Here is a 20,544-nt window from a genome sequence, read left to right on the forward strand (position 1 = left end):
AAAAGATCCAACCAAAAAATAGAACTACATGCCAATCTCCTTAATGACCATAGACAAAAGAATTCTCAATAACATACTGGCAAACAGGATGCAGCAGATGAAGAAAATTATTTACTATGACCAAGTAGGATTAACCCCAGGGATTTAGGTATGGTTCAACATACACAGATCAATAAATGTCATACACTAAGTTAGCAGAACCAAGGACAAAAACCAAATGATCATCTCAATAGATGCAGAAAAAGCATTTGAGAAAGTGCAACACCCATTCATGATAAAAGAAAAAAAACCTTACAGAAAATTATAACAGGACATCTTTATCTCAATCTGGCTTCTTGGCTGTCCCTTGTCCTTGCCTCCCAGACCTAGGATAGTGGTGAGGTCATAGGTCACCCTTCCACCCCACCCAAAAGACCACAGCAGCCCACTGACAATCAGTAACCTCTTCTACCATGTGCAGAACCTTACTGTGCTGATAGGAGGCTCAGCAAACCCTCACTCACACAAAGGACGTCAGGGGATTGTGACAGTGTGGCGGGTTTTCCTCTCAAATAGAGGACCTTAGTGGGTAAACAGGAGAAGTAAAGAACTCCCCCCATCCCAACCTATAGGCCCATGGCAAACTTGGCAAGAGTGGGGGAGTCCTTCCTCAATACCAAGAATACCAGATGGGTTGAGGAGATGCCGATAAGGCCTCCCCCAACCCAGAGGATATCAAAAGGGCTTACAAGACACCCAGTGACACAGTATGGTCTCAGCTGAGATGAACACTATAGCCAGGTAGATCTGGTGGCCTGAAACAGCCTGAAGACATAGTAACAGCAGGCACTAAGGGTGGACTTACATCAGTACTCCTAGCTAGTCAGCCTAGGAACAATATAAGACTCACCCAACAGGCCATGCAGGAGGAATTCAGGTGACTGGCCTTCTCCTTCATTGTGGGACCCAGCAACTAGACAAACATCAACCACACAATACGACCCTAAGACACACACTATTAGTGGAATTGAAAGACCAAATATTAGCCCAACAGGTGAAAATGACAAAACAAAAAAGCAAAATGCAATCTCAGACATCCAGTCTACCAGAAAGAAGTACAGGAGACACCAAAATAGGAGACATTAGAAATCATACCCCTGAAATTTCTGAAAAGATAGCAAATGAAATAAAGAAACAAATACATGAGGCTATAGAGGAAATCAGATTAGAAATAATCTCTCACATAAAGACAGAAATGACAACCTTAATAAAGGAGTTGCTCAACATAGCTAGAGAAGACATAGGTTAAAAAAAAGTACAGGAGCATGGGAAAATGATGGAAACTTTGAATGAGCAATATAAAAAAGAAATAGAATGCATGAAACAGTTCAAAGAGGTATCCAAGCAATAAAAATTCTATTGAAAGCTGGCAAAACTGAATGAAGCCGAGGATAGAATTTTGGACCCAGAGGACAGAATCACAGCTAGTGATCATGAAAGGAAAGAACTTGTAAAAGTAACAAAGCAGTGTGAAATGACAACAGCTTCAAGGCAATGCAAAAAGAAACAATATAAGACTCATAGACATCAATAAAGATGCAGGAGTCAATGCAAATGACATTGGTAAACTATTCACAGAACTAATAGCAGAAAGCTTCCCAAACATGGGTAAAGAATCAGATATACAGATAAATGTGGCATGTAGAACAATAAACAGTCATAACCAAAATAAATTGACAGCCAGACATATAATAATTAAGATCCCAGAACTTCAGCAGAAAAACAGCATACTAACAGCTGTGAGAGAAAGACACAATTCACCTATATTGGAAAGCCTATTAGAATCATGACAGACTTCTCAGAACAATCCCTCAAGTCAAGACAGGCTTAGAGTGAGGTGTTTCACGCCATAAAAGAAAACAGCTTTCAACCCAGATTGATGTGTCCTGCAAAACTTTCTTTGAAATTTAATGGAGAAATAAGATCCTTCCATGACAAAGAACAGCTGAAGAAATTCATGTCCACCAAATCAACCCTAGAAAGAATACTAAAACACGTACTAGAGAAAGATAAAAGTGACTACAATTTCCAAAATAACAACAGAAAGAAAGCACCAGACAAGGCAAGCAATTAAACAAGGGGGAAAAGCAGAAAACCAACAACAGGAAAATAACATGACAAAGTTGAACCAGTATATATTAGTTATATCCATCAATGTAAATGGACTCAATTCACCTATTAAAAGAAATAGGTTGACAGAATGGATCCAGAAACAGGGTCCAACAATGTGCTGGATACAAGAAACACATCTGACTCAAAAAGAAACTCATAGACTGAAAGCCAAAGGATGGAAAACAATATTCCATGCCACAGGAACACAGGAACCAGCAGCAGTAGCTATTCTGTTTGTAGACAATGTGAATTTCAAATGAAAAGTAATCAAAAGAGATAAAGAAGGTCACTACATACTTGTCAGGGGAATAATTCAAGAGGAAGAGCTAACAATCATAAACACATACACACCAAGTATAGGAGCACCCCAACTATATAAGACAAATACTAATAGACATGAAAAAACAAATACACACCGACACAGTTGTACGAGGGGACCCCATTGTCACAAAGAGATAGATCAACTAAACAAAAAGTTGGCAAAGAACAGAACTGAATCAAACCTGTGAACAAATGGACTTAGTAGATCATTACAGAATGTTCTGCCCAACCACATCAACATACACATTCTCAGCTGTGCATGGGACATTCTCCAAGATAGACCATATATTAGCCCATAGAACATTCTTATGTAAATGCAAAAAGATTTAAATTATCCCATACATATTATCTGACCACAGTGCACTGACATTGGAGACAAATGGCAAAAGAAACTGCAAAACCTGAAAAACACATGGAAATTAAGTAACAACCTCTTAAATAATCAATAGGTTATAGGTGAAATTAAAGAAGAAATTAAGCAATACCTACAATTCAATGAAAATGCAGATACAACATCCTGAAACCTGTGGGATACAATGAAAATAGTCCTAAGAGGAAGATATATAGCAATAAATTGTCATATCAAGAAAACAGTACGAGCACAGATAAACAACCTAATGCAATACATTAAGCTTTTAGAAAAAGAAGAGCAAGTAAAACTCAAAGCTCATAAAAGAGAAGAACTTACAAAGATTAGAGCAGAAATTAATGCATTTGAGCCTAAGAAAATAGTACAAAAATTAATGAATCAAAGAGCTAGTTCTTTGAGAGAGTAAACAAAATTGATAAATTTCTAGCCAACCTTATCAAGAAAAAGAAAAACGCAAATTTATGTAATAAGGAATGAAAAGGGAGAAATTACTTCAGATCTCATGGAAATTCAGAAGATCATGAACACCTACTTTGAAAATCTTTATTTACATGGGTGGAAAACACGGAGGAAATTGACAGATTTCTAAAAATGTATGAATTGTCAAAGCTGACTCAAGAAGATATAACAATTTTGAATAACTCAGTATCAGCTCCTGAAATTGAAAATATGATTAAAAACTTATCAACAAACAAAAGCCCAGGTCCTAGTGGATTCATGGCTGAATTCTATAAGAAATTTAGAGAAGATTTAATTCCAATATTCCTCAAACTCTTCAATGAAATTGAAAGAGAAGCTATTCTCTCTAACTCATTCCTGGAGGTAAGAATTATTCTGATACCAAAACCAGAGAAAGACCCAATCAGAGAAGAGAAGTATAGGCCAATCTCCCTAATGAACATTAATGCAAAAATTCTCAATAAAATATTGGCAAAAGAATGTAGCAAATCATCAAAAAGATTATACATCATTTCCAAGTGAGGTTTATTCCAGGAATGCAGGGATGGTTTATTATACGCAAATCAGTTAGGGTAATATACTACATTAACAGAGCCAAAGACAAAAATCACATTATCATTTCTATAATCACAGAAAAAGTTTTTGATAAAGTCCAACAGGGCTGGGGATTTAGCTCAGTGGCATAAGTGCCTGCATAATGAAGTTCAGCACTTGTTCATTGATAAAAACTTTACAGAAACTTGGAATAGATGGTATCTACCTCAATCTGATAAAAGCCATCTGTGACAAACCAACAGCCAGCATTATACAGAAGGGACAAAAACTGAAGCTTTTACTCTAAAGTGAGGAACAAGACAAGGAGATCAAGATGGCAAAAGCCAGTTATGACAAACCAAAGTCAACATCATCCTAAATGGTAAAAACTGAAAGCTTTCAGTTTAAGATCAGGAATATGACAAGGATACCCTCTATCACAAATTTTATTCAATAGTCCTGAAACATTAATCTGACAAATTAGACATGAGAAAAAAAAATAAAAGGAATATGGATAGGAAAGGAATAAGTTAAATTATCATTATTTGCAGATGACATGGTACTTCATGTAAACAACCCCAAAAACTCCACCAAAAGATTCCTAGAAATGTAATGAAATTCAGTTTTATAGCAGGATACAAACTTAGCGATCAATATCAATTGCTTTCCTGTATACAAACTCACTGAAAAAGAAATGAGGAAAACCACACCTTTCACAGTAGCATCAAGAAAAAATGAAATATTTAGAAATTGATGTAATTGTGAGAAACAAAAGACTTTCACATTGAAACTAAAGTATGTTGAAAAGGGAGATTGAAAGAATATAAGAAAATGGAAAGATATCCTTGTTCTTGTATAGGCAGAACCAATATAATGAAAATGGCCATTCTCTAAAACTGTTAAACAGATTTAGTGCAATTCCAATTGAAATATCAATAACATATCTCAAGAACTAAAGAAGACAATTCTAAATCATTTGGAAACAAAAGAAACCTAGAATAGCAAAAGCAATGCTAGACAATAAAGGCTAGCAGGGTGCATCACATTCTCTGATTTAAAATTATAATACAAAGCTACTATTATTAAAAAAAAAAAAAGCATGGTGCTGTCAAAAACAAACAAGCAAGCAAACAAAAAACCCATACCTGAAAACCAGCAGAACAGAACAGAAGATGCAGAAACAACTCCAAACACACTCAGCACCTTATCTTTGACAGAGGTGCTAAACACATTCACTGAAAGCCTCTTTAATAAATGATTCTGGGAAAACTGGCTTTCCACATGCTGAAAATTAAAACTAGAACATATTTCTCACCATGTATTAAATTAAAATAAAAATGAATCAGAGTTGTAAGTATTAAAACAAACACTCTGATAGAAGATAGAGTAGGTAAAACTCTTGAAGACGTAGTTGTAGGCAAAGACTTTATGAACAAAAACCCTAATCACACAGGAAATGTTACAAAGAACCAACCATTAGGATCTCATCATATTAAAAAGCTCTTGTGTAGTAAAAGAAAACACCAGTAAAGAGACAACCCACAGAATGGGAAAATATTTTTACCAGTGATTTCTCAGACAATGAACTAATATCTACAATATGTAAAGAACTAAAAAACTCAGACTCTCAAATGTAAAGACCCAATCTAAAAATGGGCACCCGAAATACAGACACTTCTCAGATGAGAAGTACAAATATCTAATAAATATATAAAAAAATTCAATATCACTGGTCATTTGAGAAGTGCAAATTAAAACAGTGCTGAGATTGTGTCTCACTCCAGAAAGAATGGCTGTGAGGAACAAGACAAGGAGATCAAGCTGGCAGAAGGACAGTTATGACAAACCAAAAGTCAAAGAAATTGACAATAACCAATGCTGGTGAGGCTGTAAGGAAAAAGGAACACTCTGCACCGTTCGTGGGAGTGTAAAATGGTGCAACCACTGTGGAAATCAATGTATCAGTTCCTCAAAAAACTAAAATTACAGGTTCCTTTTGACCCAGCTAATCTTCTTCATGGTATCTTCACTAAAGAATGGAAAGCATCATACCATAGTAATATACGCACACCGTGTTTAGAGCAACACAATTTGTAGTAGCTAAATCTTGAAAATGGCTCATATCCCCATTAATGGATGAAATGTGTTTTTTTATACAATGGAACCCTACAATGCCATAAAGAAGTATATTGTAAAATAAATGACATATTTTTAGGTAAATGGATTCACCATGAGAGCATAATTTTTAGTAAAATAAATTGGACATACGTGTTTAAATACTGCATTGTTTTTCTTGTATGAAAAACCCAAAACATAAATAAGGACAAAATGGATGATAGATTTTGGGATGTAGAAAGTAAATGGTCAGATGGGAAGGCAAGCAAAGGAGATGGGGGGAGAAAGGGAGGGAAAATGAAATAGAGATGAAAAAAGAATGATAGGAAAACAATAGAAACAGTGTTGTGAATGGAGCAAGGAAGAAAGGTTGGAGGGAAGGGATGGGAATGGAAAAAATGAATTAAGTATATTATGTGCAGATACAAACTTCCTTTGAGAAATGTGATCATTATGTATGTCAGCAGTGTACCAGTAAAATTAATTTAAAAAACAAAAATAACTTTTAAAGTTCCATTTTGTGATTCATGTTATAAGAGGCATGAATGCAACTCTTTGCATTGAATCTTATGTTCTTTGGCTAATCACATGTTGTCATGGTTTATGCTAGTGGCCCCCAAGCCTCATGTAATTATGGACTCTACCAAATCTAGCCTTTGTGATTGATTCATTATCTTGTGCTTGGATTGGTGGTGTGTTTCACCTGCCCAGGAGTGGAGCCAGAAAACTTTGCTGTTGGCAGCAGCCACGAATGGCTTTGCTGCCGTGGCATGCATGAGACAGGTCACAGTCTAGTACTGTGACTGCTGCTTTATCCTTGCTTCCCTCTTCCCCAGGGCAGGAAGGTTGGGGTTGCCCTGAGGAGTTTGACACCCACAGAGGGCACCAAGAGATGCCAAGGAAAAAGCCCTTTAACACTTCTGCCCCAGGTTTTGCTAATTGTGGAGCTTTGCTTCTAAAGAAGAGGACTTTGTTGCTGAACTTTTCCTCCCTCAGTTACACAGATTGTATCCACAATTAGACTGTGAGGCCTTGAAGGCCTGGACCTGTGGGCACTTTTACATCCTTTCATGCACTGCAGAAGATATGTAACAAGAGTTCCTGTTGTCAAATTTCAGTACCTTAATAAGGTACTGAATTCTTTGTTGTTCTTTTAAGGATGTTACCACAAAATGTAAACAAAAACTGGGTGGCTTATAAAACAACAGAAACTTATTTCTCACAGTTCTTGGTTCTTGCAGTGCTGCTGCACAGTTATATATCAAGTAATGGCTTGCCTGGTTTCCCTTGGGATGACATTTTTCTAGAAAGGTCCAAATTCTGCATTCCTCCAAAGCTGTTTGCCTTGGAGTTGATTTTGCCATATCTGACTTTATAAGCTGGACTGGACCTTGATCTTCCCTATCTTATAACCCTGGAACTTGGAGTGCTTCCTTCCTTTCAGTACAGGAGTGGGAGGGGCCTAGATTCTTATCATCAGGTGTTTGATTGTATCGCTGCAGAGAGGCAGGGCATATTTCTTTGTAGTTTGTTCTAACTTAGAGATTGTGACTGAGGCTCATAATCAGAAACACTGTCTAGTGTTACTTCTCTTCTGAGACCACTCACTTGGGTTACTTGAGTTCTTTGTAAAAATGGTAAAGTTGTTCCTTTCATTAAATGTGTTTGGTTCTTTTTGCCTCATTGTTAATGCATTTCTTTCCCTAACCAGATCCATTTCTTTGAGGGGCAGCAACAAGACCTGAATCTCATATATAGTTAGCCACTCTTTTCTTTTTCCTGTATAGACCAAGCATAAGTCTCAAAAAAGTAGGCAGTCCTAAATGATTTAACCTAATTAGAGTCGAGAATTTGTAGAATTCAACAGGAAGAAATATCCTTACTATACTACCACCTAAATGTATACTAAAGGTGTTCCAGTTCATCACCTCAGTTTTTGTCATCACCTCCCTCATCATCCTCTTCTTTATCACTTCTATGCCAGGCATTGTGTAAGGAGCCAGATTCTAGGGTGAACACAGGCGCAGAGCATACCATCAAGTGGAAAATGCGGACAGTGAACAATAATTACAAATCTCATGAGAGATACACAAGCCCTCAGTGGAGACCTGCCCAGGGCCCAGGAAGGTTTTTATGAGTGTGTGATGTTTGAGCTGATGATCTGCCACAGAAGGAAGGCACTTGTCCAAGGCTAGTTAGTGGCTCTTGAATAGTGGAGCGTAACCTGGAACTGAAATTTCTACTTTACCCTGGGACCATTTCTGAGTTTTATGGGAAACTGCAACAACACGCATCACTAAATTACTTTGATGACTTTGAATCTCCATTGGGACACAGAGTTTAGCAATTCCATGAATACTTGACATTTTGATAATTGTCACAAACTGCTTGCCCCTTCCCAAATTCATATGCTGAAATCTAATTCTTAGTGTGGTTATATTCAGAGGTGGGAGCTTTGGGAGGTAATCAGATCATGAGAATGGAGACTTGTGGATGAGAGTGGTGTGTCTTTACAATCAGGAGCCAAAGGCCAGTTGCCTTCTTTCTGTCTATGAAACGATGTTGAGAAGTCAGCAGTCTGCAGGCTGGAAAAGAGCCCTCACCAGAAATGGCCAGGTAGCACCTTGACTGTAGATTTCTGTCCTTTAGATCTATAAGAAATTTCTGTTGTTAGAAATGCATGTCTGTTGTGCTTTGTTGCATCAGACTGACTTAGATACAAAGTACTTACTGATTAAGGTTTGATAATGAGAAACCATATGCATTCTTTCCTTCCTTGCTACTTATGAGGTAATATAAAATGTATTAGTAGTTTACGTCCTCTTGAGTAGTTACTTGGTCTGCTTTTGTTAGTTCTCTCAGGCCTGTGGTAGATTGAACTTTATAAGCTTACTTTTTAAATTCTTTATAACCCCCTAGGATTTTATTTTAAACCTTTTTCTACAGAATAATAAAAAATTAAAGATCCAAGATTTAGAGAAATCAAGAGTAGCCAAAAGATACATGACCTAATTGGTAAGCCAGAACCTTAATAAAAATTTAAAAATACAGAATAAACTTCAGAGGCTGTCTGAGATGAGCCCAAAGATATTTCCATTTGAAAATGGAAAGGAATATTTTTGTTATTCCTTCCTAAGACTTTAAACCTCTTTATACATGTGAGCCAGCCAGGTATGCCAACTGGGAAAAACTAAAGACAACTGTACTTCAGAGGTTACTCACACTGGTTTGTATGACACACACATGTAAAGGAGCAAGGTGGTGGGGATAGAGTCCACAGAGAGGAGATGCTAGAAGGGAACTGGCTTACCCTGTAGAGATAGTGGGTATTCCAAATCATACTTGAACAAATAGGTCTGTCAGATGGAACTCTTATCATTCTATAGTAATTTGCAGAGAAATATAACAGATACAGAAAGTATGATTTGCTCAAAATCATATATAAAGATGCCTTAATCCTCATTAGTCTCATTAATTTGGTTAATAAATTTTTGAGCTGTTTAAAATTTCCTAAGTTTTTTTTTTACATTTAAGAGCACTTTTGTGAATTCTGTAAATAATTGTATTAGTGTATTTAATGGAAGAAACCAGAATCTTCTGGCTTTGCATCTTGGTGACACACACCATCTTACCTAGCATTCCAAACCCTATCCTATAAAATCCTGAAGACAGCTACGCCATCTGGCGCCAGCTACTGACACTTGGGCTGTTTCTTAACTAACCTCTGATGGGTTAATAGTATTTGAGAAAGCCTACATACAGACTTTTGAGTGGCATAGTATATAAGCCCCTTCCTCTTGTCTGAGAGTCTAGGAATCCTGTGCTGCTGCTGGCCAAGACAAGCTTGTGTCCCTCTCCATTAAACTCCTAACAAGTTACATCCTTTGTTTAAAAACTGGAAAGGAGCATTTTTCTGAGTACTTTTGGTTTCATCAAAATCTCAGAGAAGTTTTTGAGCATATAAAAGTTAAGAATAAGTCAGGTGTGGTCTCTGTAATCTCAGCATTCTGGGAAGCTGAGGCAGAAGGACCACAAGTTAGAGCCCAGCCTGGTCAACTTAGTGAGTTAGTGAGACCCTTTCTCAAAAGACTTGACATAACATGAACAGCTACTTCTAAGATGACAATGTGTAACTTATCAACCAGCAATTTCTTACCGTTTGTTTTTCTGTAAGTTTGTATCATTTCTACCCTTTTTTAAAATCTCCATGTATTCTTTTGTTTCCTTTTCTTTAAATAAAAAATTAAAAAAAAAAAAAAAAAAGACTTGAGATGTAGCTCAGTACAGAGGTCCTGAGTTCAGTCTCCAGCACCATGTCCTCAAAGTTAAGAATAATGGTAACAGCAGAAAACATTGAAAATTTTCAAAACTTTGAAGTGATGGAATCTTCCCACATAGGTCATGGAAGTGTGAAATGTTAAAAATTCCTGGTTTACGGCATAATAATTACAACCTTGTATATAATGAAATCACTATGAACAGGGTTAAAAGATGTGACTAACTGGAACATATTTAGAGTGTGTTGGTTAATGTCTCGGACTAGAGGGAGAAATAAATACATTGGCAGTGATTATAAAGCTCAACATAACAGTGCTGGCAAGAATAGGGACCTTGAGAGCACTGTGGTTGGCTGGGTTATGTTGTTATAACTGAAGGGCAGTATGACAACATAAACATGTGCGTGTACTTTGACCCAGCAATTCCACTTCTAGTATATGTCCAGAGCAGGTAATTACACAATTGTGAAAAGAGAGATACACAGAAATACTCATCAGAGTATTTGTATTTGTAAGAAAAATTTCATATACTTGCTGTTAAATAATGAGAGACAGTGTGCGTGGAATACTGTCAATCCATTAAAATGATGTCATGGTTCTTCATTTCTAATGGGAGCATAACCCTGACATATTACTAAGATAAAGCAGTTCTGAAAGAATGTCATAAATAGTACCCATCAATGTATATTATTTATAAGTGCATGTATATATATAAATATGAGAGTTTAACAGAGTTTTAGCAAGGCTTTTTAAAAATGATTTTAATGTTTATTTTAGTACTTTACTATGTAGTTTGAATATTTGCACAATAAAAATGTTCATTCTGAAAAGCAAAAACAATACCTAAAACATGCCAAGACCTACTAAGCCAATATTTACAACATCCTTTGCTTTAAAATGTCTTTATTTTTAGCAGGTATTAATTGCACATGTTAGTGGGGTACAGTGTGATATTTCAGCACATGCATGCAGTTTGCATTGATCACATTTTGGTAGTTAGCATTGCCCCCTACCTATCATCAATGTTTGGAACCTTGAGCAGCTCTCTTGGATCTTCATAAAGCCTGTAGTAGCATCATTTAAAATAAGACAGAGTTTGAGTGGCAAGGACTGGACATTGGCTTTATAGAGCATTTATTAAGTTCAGCTGTGTGTATCATGTTACCCTACGTTACATGATCTCTGAGGAGTGTCCTTGTTGCCAAGAATCTTGAAGTCTAGAATAATTCCACGAGAACATGTTATTAAGACTGCGGTGGTATGGAATATGAAAACACCTACTGAGAGGAGGTTTGGTGTGTGTATTCAGATTTATCACCTTACCTTCAGTGTTTATCCAGGTATGAAAGAAACCTCAGTGAGTGCTGAAAGAATTTTGGCCCCATTTGTGGGCTTCTAGTACCATTTAACTATGCATTGCTACCAGTTTGGGCACTTATGTTTAAAAGGAACTAGCAGTTTCATTCATAGGCAGTTCACTAGCTGTCCTAAAATCTTGTACTTTACATGTGATAGCATGCCTACCAAGGCTTCTGCATGGCAGTGCTGCAGAGAGAGTCCGAGAACACTTCTTATGGGAGAAAAGGTCACCTGCCAGCTTTACAAACAAAATTGGTGCTTAGTCATTCCTATTTTTCCCTAGTGGTAGTATTTTATTTTTTTGCCAGTGGAAAACCATAATCTGTTGACCCAAGGTACAAGCCAGGAAAACTTAGCTTTTGATAATTTTGTTTATTCTCCTCTAACATCTTTTTTTTTAAGTTGTGTTAATTTTCTTTAGGCTCTGAGAATGAAAACATCTGTCTCCAGCAAGTGAATGTTCTTTTGGGTTGGTATCTATGAGCTCAGTCTTAAAAATCAGGGTAGGTTTAAAGGAAATTGGTTAGTGAGCTGAAATTGGTGTGTATTCTGCTTCCATCTATCAGCCACTTATAAGGATGTGTGCTAAGGAGAATCTTTGGAAGAATATTGTCAGTTAGGACTTTTATGCCACCTTAGAAATTGGAAGCAAGTTTCCTATGAAATTTACTGCTACAGAATTAAATTTTCTGTAGTCTAAAATGTAATGATGTTATTTAATGTTAGTTCACTTCTACAAAGAATGAATCAACTCTTTTGTGTTTAAGAGAGGAAAAAACGGGAGAAATATTAAAGGCAACACTTCTGAGAATTTTTGCCAAGTGCCTCGGGAATGTTCAGGGCACATTGTGGTCGCAGACCTTGAATTTAGAGTAAAAAATTAAACAGAGTTGTGTGTTTTTTCCCTTTTGGGCCTGCATGTGAAGGTTGTGGCTTTGCCAAGTGAGTCGGTCCTCATTAGGGTGGGTAAAAAAGGAATAGTGAAAAGGGAATAGTTGTGACAATTGCCTGAGAACTAAACTGAAGAAATGAGGCCAGGTATGAGGAAGATGAGGGACAGTGGAAAATGGTAAATTGTGAGTCACAGGTCTCACTGGGGTCAGAGATTTTCTGAAGTTGAGATATAAAAGGCAGAGAATTGATAGAAAAGAGATGGCGGCTAGAGAGTAACAATGAAGGATTTGAATTAAGGACTGGCATGTGACCTTGGAGTTGAGGTTGACGACAAGGACTGAGGACTATATAGTATCAGAAAAATCATCCGTGTGGATACTGAGTAAAGGGTGATAAGGAGCCAGAAATACAAGTCTTCCCAGAATGAAGAGGAGTAGGTAGTTATATACTGATTTTGCATGATTCAAAGCTCAGAATTTTACATAAGAAAATGGGAGGAATAATGGTCTAAATGTGCTACGAAGTAGTAAAGACACCCACTCCACCCCTGAGCCCCAAAGTTCAGAGAACATAGAGAGAACATAGTCACCACTTAAGTGGGCTGAGTGGGAGCAGTGAGCAGTGTCCTCAGGGAAAAACCAGGAATCAGATAGATTAGGAAAATGGAGGGAGCATTCAGAGAAGCAGCCAAAAGGCACAAGGCAATGGTGGTGAACCGTTTAGAGCTTTTAGAACCTTTTAGAGAGTGACCACAGACATCCCACTGTTGCATGATTGCCATAGGTTCACCACCAGAGGCACAAAGGATCTTGCTGATGACCTACTGGTATTTCTAGGCTTCTCCATTTGTGTGTTGTGTGCCAGGGAGGAAAGATGTGATGGGCTTAGTCCAGGTATTCCCAAAGGCTGAGGTGGTAGGACAAAGAAGCCTCAGGGTTTGAGGTCTCTGACTCCTACATGAGGGGTAGTCTTATATAGAGTGTGTAGGGCTCCTGTGTGACACTTGCCACGGGAGGAGTCATCTTAATTCCCAGTGCTCATAGCTCATTCTCACCCTACCCAGGGAATTTTAAAGAGCAGCAGAAGTCATGGAAAGCTCTCCTGCACTCTGCAACTCCACGGATTTCATCACATCACATATTTCACTACCTAGAGAGCATCCCTTTTGACTGCTATATTTCTGCTGATTACTCTTGCTTGATGAAGAGACCTTCTCTCTATTTTGCTTTTTTCCTTCCTACTTATCCATCTGTGTTTCTTGTGCCTGGACAGATGAAAACCAATGGATGCCAGTCTGAGAGCAGAGAATGTGTGATGGTACCCTGTAGGATGGTGGTGGTGAACCTGTGGCATGCATGTTATTGTATTTTCTTCTAAAACAAAAGATATTAACACATGAGTTGTTTTTTCTAAACTAAAACCTCAGTATTCAGGTTTAATTGTAATACTGGCACTTTGCTATAAATTAGTGGGTTCTGAGTTGAAGTTTGGACACTCGGTCTCTGAAAGGTTCACCATCACTGATATAGAGTAGCTGTACTCACAGTACTGTCTGTGAGCAGGTATTTTCATCTAAAGCCAGTCATTACTTCTGCCAACTAAAATCCATTCAGTTTCATTTTCTGCTCAATCCAGAAGGCATTTCATAATGCAAGCCAAAAGGAACTAAGCATATAAAGTGATCTGTCTGTAATATACTTTGGGAAAATTCATTTATACTTAAGTCTTTGTGAGTACTGGATTTAAAATTCAGAAAGAAGTTCTCAACAAATCCTCACCCCCTCCCTGTGGATAGATGCCACTGTCTTTACCTTCTTTATTATAATCTGTTGACCCAAAATGCTCATATAAATAAAAAGATTCAGGATTTACCAATGGGACCTAACTTTAATTCTTCTTTCCAGAATCCTGCTTCTTTCAGAGTTACATGTAGAAATGTCACATGAGGATATATGTGAGTTGCTATAACCATTTACATTTAGATCCACTGTGTATGTCAGAAGACTCTGGAATATTTTTTAAATAAAGTGAAGGGAGAAGTACGTATGAATATAAAAGTTGGCTAGATAAAGAAACGTTTTTAATAGATAATTCCAGCATGTGGTAGAGGTGTCAGAGATGGAGTAAAGTAGAAGTGGTGTTGATGAAATCATGTTTTTTTTTTAACCAAGAAGTCTGTCCTAGAAGATCACCTGTACAATATGTAAATAATAAACATTGCCAAAATCAGTTAACTGGAGCTTTTCCTAGCTAGAACTTTCCACTGACCCTTTCTGCCAGCTGTGAAATAATCCTGATCCTCGTGCTGTCTCTTGGAAGACCTAAAGGTCATAAGACAGCACTAGAAGGCAGAGCCAAGCCTTTTGCCTTACCCAGTGACTTTAGGGAAATGATGTCACCCTTTGGAGTGTCCTCAATGACAAGTTGTGATGATGTGTTCCCTGAATATGATTATGTCATTCATGTATATATAATATAATATATTTACTGAACAAATTAAATTGCCACTGCATTTACTCCTGTGTGTTCTTTCATAATTCATTGGAACCTGGAAGTTACAGTTGTATGCAGGGAGATGTAGAAATAGACCTATAGATACACCTGCACAGTGATGTACAGGGACATTCCAACGCACAGAGAGACTCCCTGATCATGGCTAGCTCAGTTTTCAGTTAGCTAGAATGCTGCACTTCTCAGCATTGGTAGGTAAGTGGATTTTATAGTACTTGTGATTTCATTTTGCCAATTTTTAATATTTGTCTTGTAGAAGAAACAACCAAATTTGTCTTAGGAAATCATAAAATCACAATAATCTGGAAGGAGAATGTAACGTTTTATCTGCTTCTGGTAGTTTAAGCCTAATCTCTACCCCTGAATAGTTTTGATATTTTTTAGTTCTAGTTAAAACAGAAAAAATCCAATTTTTCATGCTCCAGAAATAGGCCTTTTCTTACTGAAAAAGAAACGAAAAGGACCTCAACATAGGTGCATGTTCCTTAATTAAAACTTGTGGGCTTCAGTTAAATGGTAGCACCTTGGCTTTGTTTTCAGCACATTGTTTCATGTATGACAGGGCCAGTTTTTTAAAATCAAAAAGCAATCACGCAGTCATATATAGGTAGAAGTATTTGTACCTAACATTCTAGGAATAAAACATCATTTTAAAATGAAAATTATACTAGCATAAGCCTATTTTTTACATAGTTCCACTGTTTACAATTTTTGAAGTGGGTGGGATCACACATCAGAATTTTTCATGTAACTGTGGGGTTATTGATGCCTGGCAACCAAATAGACTGTTCTGGAGGTTCTTCTGTAATAGGTGGGAGTATCTTGTAAGGTCAGTGTAAGGATTCAGAACAACTATAAAAGCTATGTAAAGGTTTTTTTGTTTGTTTTTTTCTTCTTGAGTGTCTTATTCATGTTCTTGTTGCCACTGAGTCACAATGTCTGATACTCGTAATTTAAAGGAGCAAAGGTTTATTTTGGTTCACATTTCATTCCATAGTTGATGGTTCCAAAGCAGGGCATGTAGAGGAGAACTGCTTATGGCATAGTGGACGGAAAGCAGGGTGAGTGTGGGGGTACAGACCATATCTCCAGTGAGAAGCCTCTTCCAGCCGGCACCTCCCCAAAGCATTTAGATATAAACTCATCAGTGGACTATCCACTAATGAGTATAGTACACCTATGATCTGGTTACCTTTCAAAAGCCCTCCCATGAGTGCATGAAGCTTTTGGGGGACATTTAAATATAAATCATAACAGTTAGTCTCATGTATGCTTATACTCCGAATACTTTGCTATATTTGGTAGCCTGAAAATGACATTCCTCATTAGGTTCCCATTGATTTTCTTAAATTCATCTTTTCTCAAAAATAAGGACTCTCTTGGGGCTTGAAATTTAATTTATGATGTATAGGGTGAGCCACAAATTTCCTTACTACTGCCATCTGGGTCAAGCTCTTTAGTATTTTAGGTGCCTGATAAGGACAAGATCTCTTAATTCTGTTTTGTTTTACTTTATTATTTCTAACATGTACCTTACTCATCTTATATTGCTTCTAGACTTAGGATGGTTAGCAGTTTAAAATTTAAGAGTGAAAGGGGGGAACAAGAGGAAAGGTGGTAGGGTCATAAAAATAGTAAATGAAACTATGAAAACTGCATGCTGTTGGGACTGATATTCTTGCTTTTGAAGGGACATGAAGTTTGGGGCTTCATAGTAACCATTTCAAAGAGTTCTCTATTCCTTTACTCAGTGTCCTTAGTATAAGAACAAACTACTTATGCTCCCTCTTAATATCATTCAATCGGTATTTGTTAATATTTGAAGATTTAATTGGTCATACACAGAAGAGTATTTATAATGTGCTTTCTGTGTAGCTTGAAAATAAAACATTAGCACTTCCTTTGAAGCCCTTAACATAACCTTTTCCAATTGCATTCTCTACCAGATGTATCTAGTACTCTAAAATCTGCTGATGTGCTTTACCATTCTTAAATTTTATGTCTATTTGAATATCCTTAAGCAAAACTGAAACAATTTTGATTCTTATACTTAACATTGAAGCTTGTACCTATGGTTCATTCATTTTTATATATATGAATATATTCTATTTTGCACACTCTTTTACCAATCAATGGTGCTAGCTTATGTGTTTTTCCTAGTACCTACTCCTTTGTGGATGTCTTCCATAGGTACACATATGAGACTTTCTGTAGGAACTATAATTTTATCCGATTGTTGTGTTGTGATGACTGCACAATTCAGCTTTTTTTAAAAAAGAAAACAAAACAAAACAGTAAAAGGGTACAAGTAATATAGAATTTCAAAAAAATAAACAGTAAGAAATCACTAGTTAATAGACTACATATTGTCATCTTAGAAATAGTTGTTCAAGTTACAAAATTAAAGCATAAAAGATGAACAAACAGTGAGACTACAAACAGTTGTGTTCAATGATCCAACAGAAACTTAATAATATGGTCATGTATCTTACACACCTAAACACACTTGCAGTTGTATCCTTTATAGCACTTTCTTTTCCTCTCTTTTTTACAATAAAAATTATACATTTTGGGTTTTATTACTCCCACAGTTCTTATTACTTTTTTTTTTTTTTTTTTTTTTTTGGAAGAGAATGAAACCAAATGTGACAAAGCAAAGCAGAGTCAGTCAAAACAAAGAATGGGCATAGTACATGATGTAAAAACAGAATACAAAGTAGTCAACAATGGTTACCTTAGCCTCTTGCTAACAGATGAATAAGTAAAGAAAATGTACATATACACAATGGAATGAAATCTGATTATAAGAACAAGGAGATTCTGATAATATTTGCAGCAGTGAGGATGAAACTAGAGGACATTATGCTCAGTCAAACAAAGTGCAAATAAAAAACTATATGCTCTGAAACAACATAGGTCATAGAGGTAGAAAGTTATAATGGTGATTAGAAGGGAGTGGAAGGAACGAGGAATATGGAGTTATTGATCACTGAGTATGAAGCTGGAGTTAGGAGCAATAGAGAAGTATTTAGAGTGATGGATATGTTAGCTTGATTCAGTCTTTCCACACAGTATACATATTTCATATCATCACCACGTTCCCATCATTATATACAATTATAAATTCTCAAAAGTATCCAAAAATAATTTTGAACACATTTCCAAATGTCTTCAGTTATAGATTTCTCAACTTGATACATAAGTAATTATTTGACAGTGTACTTGTCTTTTTTGCAAAATGTGAACTTTGTGTTTAGAGAACTTTGTTTTGTGAGGATGAGGGCCAATAGGTCTTTACAAAATGGTAAATTAAAATGCTGTGAAGGAAACACAAGGTGCTGAGGTGGGGAAGCGTGTGGAAATGTTTGAGGAAGACCTCTGGCAAGTTTAGTTAGCTTAGACAGGACTGGGGAAAGGGGTTAGCCGTGACTAATTATATGTGGGTAGTTCGTAGGGAGGGAGGAGAGGAGGCAGCATGCAGACAGAGATAGAACAGGAAGGGCAAGTAATGAGGTAAAACCCAGCGTGCGTGGGAGTTATAAGAAGGCACTTATACCTGGAATGGAGGTTGTGGTTTGGAGAGATAAAGTTGAAATTAAAGAGACAGATCACCTAGGTTGGGTAAAGAGTGGGGATTTATGTCTAAGTGCAGCAGAAAGCTAATGAAAGGTTTGAAATCAGGAGTAGCTGTGTGTGTGTTTGTGTGTGTGTGTTGGGGGGGTGACAAGATCTAGAAGTTTGACAATAAAATTTGCTGATACCTAAAAAATAGATTGAGGAGCAGTAAGTGCATTTTAAAATTTCATAAACTTGTAGACGTTATGTCAAGTAATCTGTTACTTATGAAGATACAAGGTATGGCCCTTATCCTACCAAAGTTCACACCCACTTAGGGTTGAGAAAAAGATTGTGCTAATCGAATGTGAACTGTACAAAAAAGACATTCATGCATTAGATGTTTAGAAGAGAGATGGAATGCTATGGCTTGGAACGATCAGAGAAGAGGCAGCTGTCAGAGATTTTGTGGGCCTGGAAAAATGAGTAGAAGCAGCAGGGAACTGGGAAAGCATTCACAGGAGCACAAAATGATCAGCACCCTAGTTTGGAGACAACAGAGGAGAGCATGTCAGTGAGCAGAGAAAGAGGGAAAGTTGCCAGATTGGAAGAACCCTTGAATGACTTCCCCTCTCCAAAGACAGCTCCATTCTAGAGTTCACATCTTTGCAAGGATGGAACAATTGGGTGTGGTTTAGACTTCACTAGGGATATGGTTTCTTTATGAACAGCACCGTTATTTGTGACTGCAGACTTATTTTGTTGGGCCTGCATTAATTTCTTATAGGTCTTTCTATCAAGTCCTTAGCTTGATTTAGCTTGAACATTGGACCTTTACAAGGAAGAAACAATTTCTTTTAAAAAAAGATACCTAGACCAACTCATATCTAGCTAATAAAATAAGAGCACTTAACCTTACATTCTCAATACTGCTTCACTTCAGTGATATATGAAGGAAACAACTGAGGCTGTGCACATCTGGAGGATTTCTCTATTTAGATTTATTAGAATTGAGTCAGGCCCGTTGTCTTGCAGAAATTAAAGTTCATTTCAATACAGACCCTCCTACTGACACTGCAAACTCTGTATTTCATCCTTTATTAATGTCTAACCTCTTCCCAGACCTGTCTTTATGGTGACAGTAGTGACACCAAAGGATGTTGCATCCTGGATTCATTTCCTAATGGCCTTCACTTTAGCACAGCACACTGAATCCAGCGTGGTGCATGGTCTGTCCAGTCTTGTTGGTCTGGTCAAAGTCTAACTGTCTGATTGTCTTACCTCACTCTCATGCTCATAAGAATGTGACATAATTCACTCCCTTGCATGTATTTTCACAGCATCCTGAGTGTGTATTCTTTTGAATTTGTTGATTGAGTACATCCTACTTGAACTTGCAAAGCCTGGTATGTTTACTTTTTCCAAGAAAATGGATCTTTCTGAGCTCTTCCTGAGCCATTTTTGCCCATTCTTCCTTTGTGGCATCCCAGTTAGCAGCAAGGAGATGGCAGTGAGCATCCAAATGATCCAGAGTGTTTGATGATCCTCCTGCTCCTGCTGGTACCAATTAGCATCACCTATACAGTAACCCATGTAAGCCATCACCAGCCTTCCCTCTTTTCAGGTGACTCAAACCATTGTGAAGCTTATCACAGCCACAGATTCCAAGAGACTCTCATAGTGCTTGGTGTGTGCGGGAGGTTGTGCCAGTTCTCTAAGAAACCCGTGACCTTGAGAAAAGAGGGCTTATGGAGGAGTAAGAGGCTGGAGTAAGGACAGCTTCGCTAGGTCACCTCTGACATTAAGCAGCTCAGCCTTGGTGACTTCAGGGCTGCAGTGTGTCTGCCACTACTGCCCCTGCTTGTCTCCCCTGAGGGCAGTGAGGTGGAAAAACTGAAGAAATTAAAGTTGTATTTTCCTTTGGAAAAGGCTCAGAACCCTCATGAAAGTTATGAGCAAGTGCTGTGAATACAAATGTAAGGGAAACACATAATGAAC

General features: G+C 37.3%; 1 protein-coding gene across 6 annotated transcripts in view; it reads left to right on the forward strand.

Moving 5' to 3' along the window:
- Tmem108 (transmembrane protein 108) overlaps window positions 1-20,544 on the forward strand; it is a 322,687-nt gene that overhangs the window by 21,560 nt on the left and 280,583 nt on the right. The gene's annotated exons all lie outside the window — the stretch shown is intronic.

Source organism: Cavia porcellus, unplaced genomic scaffold (assembly GCF_034190915.1).
Source record: "Cavia porcellus strain 051 isolate PalLab524CR breed Dunkin Hartley unplaced genomic scaffold, mCavPor4.1 scaffold_5, whole genome shotgun sequence".
Taxonomy (NCBI): Eukaryota; Metazoa; Chordata; class Mammalia; order Rodentia; family Caviidae; genus Cavia; species Cavia porcellus.